The sequence below is a fragment of the Sorex fumeus genome, unplaced genomic scaffold (genome assembly GCF_029834395.1).
Source record: "Sorex fumeus unplaced genomic scaffold, SorFum_2.1 ptg000072l, whole genome shotgun sequence".
Taxonomy (NCBI): domain Eukaryota; kingdom Metazoa; phylum Chordata; class Mammalia; order Eulipotyphla; family Soricidae; genus Sorex; species Sorex fumeus.
Genome location: NW_026606129.1, coordinates 50,661,203 through 50,668,205, shown reverse-complemented (window position 1 = coordinate 50,668,205; position 7,003 = coordinate 50,661,203).

Genomic DNA, 7,003 nt, shown 5'->3' with positions numbered 1-7,003 from the left:
ACAATTTTGGTTTTGTTTTAGGGTCACACTCAGTGGTGCTTAAGGTTATTCCTGGCTCTATATTCAGGAATTATTCCTACTGGGTTTTGGGGACCTTATGGGATGCTGGGAATTGAACCCAGGTTGACTGCATGCAACCCACTGTACTAGTGCTTGGCTCATGTGATTTATTATATTGTTGATGGTGCTTATGTAGACAATTCCAACAACACACCCATCACCACTGTTCCTGTATCCTTCCCCCAAGGACCACAATGGCCCTCCCTTTTAACCCTATCCCTTTTTTTCTACCCCCTTTTTTATGGTGCTAGGGTTCAAACCCAGAGCCTCACACATACAAGTAAATACAATTGGGCTACAGTCCCAGACCAACTTTTTGGGTTTTTTTGTTTTGTTTTGGGGGCACATCCAGCAATACTCAGTACTTACTCCGGGGTCTGTATTCAGGGGTCACTCCTGGCCAGTTCAGGGACCATAAGAGGAGTTGGGGACTGAACCTGGGCTAGTTGTATAGAAGACAAGTGCCCTACCTGCTGTGCTCTCTCTCCAATACCCCAAGCCTAACTTAAAAAAAATTTTTTTACTTTTTTTTTTGTTTTGGGGCCACGCCTAGCAGTGCTCAGTACTTACTACTGGGTCCTCACAGGAATCATTCCTGGTGATGTTTGGGGGACCATATGGGATGTCAGGGGTTGAACCGGGGCTCTCAGTGTACAAGGGAAGCACTCTACCTGTTTTTTTGTGTTGTTTTGTTTTTGGGCCACAGGTGGCAGTCTCAGGTTACTCCTGGCTCTGCACTCAGCAATTACTCCTGGTGGTGCTCAGGGGCCCATATGGGATGCCAGGGATTGAATTCAGGCTAGCTGCGTGCAAGGCAAATCCCTACCTGCTGTACTATCATTCTGGCCCCTACCTGTTGTACTATGGTCTGACTCAAGGATTCTTGGCAGCACCAGGTGTTGCCCTGAGGAACCCACTGGGTCCAGGCAGCATCACATTCCAGTATAGCATTGCAAGGAATGGTCTCATGTCCCCTATGTATTTTACTTGGAAGGTCCCCAAAATGAAAAAATAAAATAACTTTGTCACTCTATTTTATGTACTTTCCTCTTTGCTGTTGTGGTGACACAGTGCTTAGTCATGTGTTCATTGTGACGTGCTTGGGTGTGGTGCTCTTATCTGACTGTGGCACACCTGAGATAGCACACTTCATTGCAATGCTGGGGTCTCCAAAAGCAGAGGCATCTTGCTCAGTGCACATGGGCAGCATCACGGATTGAATTTGCAGCCTCACATTTGGAAAGCAGGTGCCTTTTGCTGCCAAGCCACCCCTGAGGCCCTGAGGGGGGTGACATTTTTGCTGGCACTTGGTCAGGTGTGAAGTGAGCCAGAAAGTGTCGGGGAAAGTTTGGTACAGAGCGGGGCAGCATATCACAGACTTTGAGGCTAGAAAAGGGCTGTGGGTCAGCAAAACAGTGCCAGGGAAGGGTGGACAGGGTTCATATCCCGATGATCGGGACCCAGGGACTTCGGGATGGAGCCCAGAGGCATGGGTTGACTTGCCTTGGTCTGTACCAGCTAGAGGGTTCTCCCACTGCCCAGCCCTAGTCCCTCTGCAAGGCTCCCTGCTCCACCTGCAGCACCTCACTTGCACACACTCACATGCACTCATGTGCAAGTGTACACAAACACAAGTATGCATGCAGACATGCACACACAATCATTCACATACATTCATGCACACGTACAGAGTCAGGGCATAGACTTGCTTCCCTCCTCCTAAGTGCTGCCAGCTCTGAGATGAGCCAGCATCTCAAAGGCCGCTGTTCTACGTTTTCAAGGCACCAGCTTAGAGGTGCCGACTGTGGGGCTATTTATACTCGTCAAGGCCACTGTACAATAGTCCCTGGAGAGGGAGAACAGCTCCTCCTTATGCTCCCCGCCCCTGCACCTTGATGCTGCAGGGCCGCTGGGTCATGGCTGTGTGGATGGTGGGTTTCACGGGATCTAGGCCCAGAATGCACATCAGGATGACTTCTTGCTTAGAAGCCCCATTGCTTCTATCCTGCCAACTGGGAGATCCCCAGGACTCTCCCCAGTAACCAACTCCTTGCTCGGTCACACGCAGCACCTGGGTTTAGGGCCAGCCAAGTGAGGGGCTCCCTGAAGTCAGAGCTGCCCAGTTCTCTCCCAGATTACTGTTCACTGTCACCTCAGGATAGGCCCAACCGGGAGACCCTAAGACTCTCAAGGACAGGGAGGTAAAGTGTGAAAGTGCGTCTCTGGCTCAAGCACAGGATTGTGGGAATGGAGTACTGGTGGGGTGCAGAGACCATTCTGCATTTCCACTTCTTGTACTGTCAACTCAGTGCAGCACAGAGGTGGTGTCACCTGGCATGCTCAGCCAGAGGCCCCTGTTATGTGTGTGGAGGGGGGATGGGGGATGGGGCAGTTGTGTCACCCGGAGGGTAGGAGAGAGGAGGGTAGAATATCCTGGAGGATCTCGCAACTCACCAGTTGAAAGGATTGTTCTCATTCTAATTCAGTCTTTTTGATTTGATTTAATTTTTTTCAGTACTGGCAACTCACCCCAGGGACCTCATGCTGCCAGTTAAGCCACTCCTCAGCCCCAACTTGCAGTCCTTAGTCCCTAACTTCACCCTGGTGATTTCTGGTAACCTCGGGGCTCTAAGGTAGCATGGTGAGTAAGGAGAAAACCTAGTGGCTCCTCTGCAGTTGGACGACTAAGGCTTCTTCCCCAGAGCCGCTGGGGCTCATGGATCACCGGCTCATCAGGAGTCCAGACTGACAAAGCCCTTGTGTCTCAGCTCCAGCCACTAATTTTTGTTTTCTTTGATGGGGGTGGGGGGTTGGGGGGAAACCAGGTGATGCCCAGGGGCTACTCCTGGCTTTGCACTCAGAAATCCTGGCTGTGCTCAGGGGACTGTATGGGATGCCAGGAATCAAACTTGGATTGGTGGCACACAAAGCAAGCACCTTGCCTACTGTACTATGACTCCAGTCACGGCCCCAGACTTTGAGAGAAATAATCAGGGGCCTGGAGGTGGGGCGTTAGCCCATTTCAAATGTTGGGAGCTTCCGGGAACAGTGACCTTGCCTATCACTTCTTTTCTTTTCTTTTTGGGTCACACCCAGTGATGCACAGGGGTTACTCCTGGTTCTGCACTCAGAAATTACTCCTGGCAGTGCTCGGGGGACCATATGGGATGCTGGGAATCGAACCCAGGTTGGCCGCATATAAGGCAAATGCCCTAGCCACTGTGCCATCGCTCCAGCATACCTGTCACTTCTCTAGGTGCTGCCTGTAGCACCCCCAGCCCCCCTCTGGTGCTAGTTCACAAATGAGTCTTTTCCTGAAGAAAGGAGCAGGACTCCTCAGTGCTGGGGTGTGGTGAGGTACAGTGCAGGGGGCGGGGGACGTGGCTGGAGAGTCCATTGCTCACAGAAGCTGGGTCTGCAACCCTGACACATATTCTGCCTGGGAGGGTGGCAGCAGCCTTGAGCCTCCGTCCAGGCAGCTCTGACGAAAACCTCTCATTCCCTGCTGGGCTAGAGAGCTGAGCTGGGAAACTGCAGAGCCACGAACCTCTTCACTCGGAGCCTCCCTGAGCATGTGAGAGTCAGAGGCGGGGCTGCGCGGGCCTGAAGCAATGGGAGTGACTCAGTGAAGCCCCCCTACCGTGCATGCTGGGGGTGAGTTCAGCTGAACCTCTCCTTCCCCCTCCACACTTTCAGGGTTTCTTCCAGTTGTTTTTTGTTTTGTTACTTATGGGGACCATACCCACCATCCCCCCCTCCCCCGGGGTCACCAAGACCACTGCTTTGGGTCATGCCATGATGGCAATGGATCTCAGGGTCTCATACCTGCAGTCATGGATACTACCATTTAAGCCACATTATTGTGGTGTTTTGTTTGGGGCCTGCCCCTGATAGTGCTCAAGGCTTACTCCTGAATCTGCATTTGGAGATCACTCCTGGTGGGCCTCAGTGTCCCCTCCAGGATATTGGCAATAGAACCTGGGTCACCATGTGCAAGGCAAGCACCATTCCCACTGTGCTTTCCCCTAGGGTTTCTGGGGTTTCTGACTCAGTGAGTATAAATGCAGGCTGCCCTGAGCAGCTGTGGCAGCCCCCAGGGCAGGAGGCTTGTTTCAAGTCTCAGGAAGGTGACCTGGAGCCTGGCCTTCACCTGCTCCTCCTGCCCGGCATGTTGTCCTCATTGTAAAGCAGCATGTACCCAGTGGGTTGCAGATCAAAGTCTCTTGACCAGCTCAGTCCAGAGGTGTGTCATCTGGAACCCTCTCCCCCTCAGACACCCTCAGAACCACTCCTCCCGACCTCCATCCTGTGGGTCCAGCCCAACATGTGAGGAAGGTTCTTACTGATGCTCTGCAGGGAGGGCCTCGCTCTCTTCCACTAGCACCCTCTGAGCAACTCTGGCCCTGGATGCAGGACACTGAGGCCCAGGAGAGGCTGTTGAGCTGCCCCTCAGGAGGGCAATACTGTTCTCCTGCTCCAATAAGGGACCAGGACCAGCTCCTCCCTGTGGCTATCTGTTCCCCTAAATAGGTGCTCCAGCCTCTGCTAGCCCTGAGGTTCTCCCTAAAGGCCCTGGTGACCTGCCTGCTGGGCAGTGGCAGGAGCCAACGGTATTTGACCCTCATGGGGTCTCCTGGCTGCTTTGTAGGAGCTCAAGGCCGGGCTCCTGGGAGTTTCTCGGTGATGGGAGCAGGGACACTGCTGACTCTCTGGGTCTCTGCATGGCAGAGGTGGCAGGAGAAGCCGGGGCTGGGGGGAAGGAGTGGCATTCATATACCTTCTCTCCTCTCTGCCCCCTTTAATAATGCTTTAGCTGCCTCCTCTGCACTTGTGCCACTCATGTGGCCAGGCTTGGCTGGGCCCTTGAGATGTGTGACTGATCCGGGAAGGCCGGGAACTCGAAGCAGCTGGTGACCAGGATCATGGGATTCAAGCAGCTTTGAAGCCAGCGCTTTCTCCCTCAGAGCTTGTATCCTACTTGGGAAGTTTCAGCTCAAACCCAGGCACCTTCGGGCCACCAAATAGGTCAGCTCCACTCGGCTCCTGTGCTGTGGTAGCAAGCAGGGCTGCAGCCCAGTGCTGGTCTGAGCACATTTCCTCAACCTGGGAAGTCCCTCTTCAAGGGGGTGCAGTCATCACCCTTCCCTGGTCACTCAAACCCCTAACTATTCTTCCAGTTGTCCCCACTCCACCTGGGCCCAGATCCCTCTCCTCACAACTCTGCAGGGGCTGGAGGTCTCCTGTTGCGGGGCAGAGAGTCATGTATGCTCCCACTTGTGCTTCCTTTGCCCTCCCCTGCATCAGTTCCCAGAATGGGGCTTAGGAGGCTGCTTCCAGGGAAGGTGGGGAGCTCGGGCCAGCCCCTCAGCTGTGGGCAGCAGGCAGGGTGGCTGAGCTGGTGCCCTCTCTCCAGGCTGCTGCGGCTAGCCATCTTTCACGCCGAGTTACGTAAGCTTGAGTCAATTGGAGCTCGGAGCGGTTCATTGTGGGCTATTTTTAAGCTGTAACACATCACAGCAGAGGGGTCACCGCACCAGGCTTGCAGGGAAGGTTGTTTAAACATCTGTTATTTAAATTTCCCTGGGCCTTACAGCTTAAAAACCACATCCCTCGGCAGGCTTGGCTTCTTGTCTTGCACATCCCCTCTGAGGAGAGGAGGGTCCCCCCTCGCACCCTGCACCCTACTCCCCTAGGACTAGCTCCTCTGCCCCAACTGTCTCCCTTTGGAGGCAGGCAGCAGGAGGTGTCAGCTTCTTCAGGACAGGGTGCTACCTTGCTGTAATGGGGGCACCCTGGACGAGAGACTTGAGGAGCAGGAGTTAGGGCTCACTGCTCACGTGACTAGCTCCAGGAAGGGTGGGAAGGGGGCGGGTGGGTGGGTGGTGGTGGTGAATAGAGTGAGACAGAGCTGGGTGAGGTGCAGCGACTTTCCCCCATAGAGGGTCTCAGTTGTCCTTTGGTACCCACCAAAGCTTGGGCCACATGGTTCTGGCAGCATTTCCAGAAGCCACATTGGCTTGCACTAGTCTCTTCCAGAACACAAAGATGCTTCCATCTGCAGCTTCTAGGGCAGACGATGGGCTGGTGCATGAGCCCCTGGGAAGCAGGCAGGGTGAGCCTCTGGGAAAATGGGGTTGATTCCCTCCTAATATTAGCAAGTAAGGTTGACTGTGCTGGGAGCCCTTTCTTCTGAGCCCCCATGTTCGGAGTTGTCTCAAGTCTTGCCAGGACTGGAAACACACAGGACCAGGATACGACAGAGCTGCCGCAAAGAACACTATGTAGTGGGAAATTGGCTTATTTGGGCTGGGGGGAGGAAGCACACCTGGTGATGCTCAGGGGTTACTCCTGACCTGCACTGAGGAATTACTCCTAGTGGTGCTCACGATCCACAGAGGATGTTGGGGATGGAACCTGGGTTATCTGAATGCAAGGCAAAAAGGCCTGTCTGCTGCCAGCCCAGAAATTGGCCTGTGTTGGACAAAGGAACCTTCTGTGTCTTTCCCCTGGATGCCCATCCTACCACCCTCCCCACTATCCTCACGGTCTGCTAGGGGAGGGGTCCAGTCTGACCACACACGACTTTCTAGCACTCTAGGTGTTACTGTCCGTCTCCTGAACTGACCTCCCAGAGGGCTGGGGTCTTCCTCCTGGGCCTGCCCAGAGGGGACTAGGTGAGGTGAGAAGGGAAGCCAGGTCTGGACCAGATCTCCCAGAGGAGATGCCCTATGGCCTCACCCTCAGACTGAACTTCCTGAACCTTCTTGGCCCCTTCATCAGGGATTGCCCTTAGCCTGGGGAATGGGCTCAGACTGGGGGAGGGGGGGATCTCTGGTTGCCATGACAACAAGTTGGCCCTCCTCACTTCCCAGAATCAGAAATAGAATTGGATGCCCTTCTTCCTGGTGAGAAACTATTTAAAAACACGTAGGGGGAGGGGTAT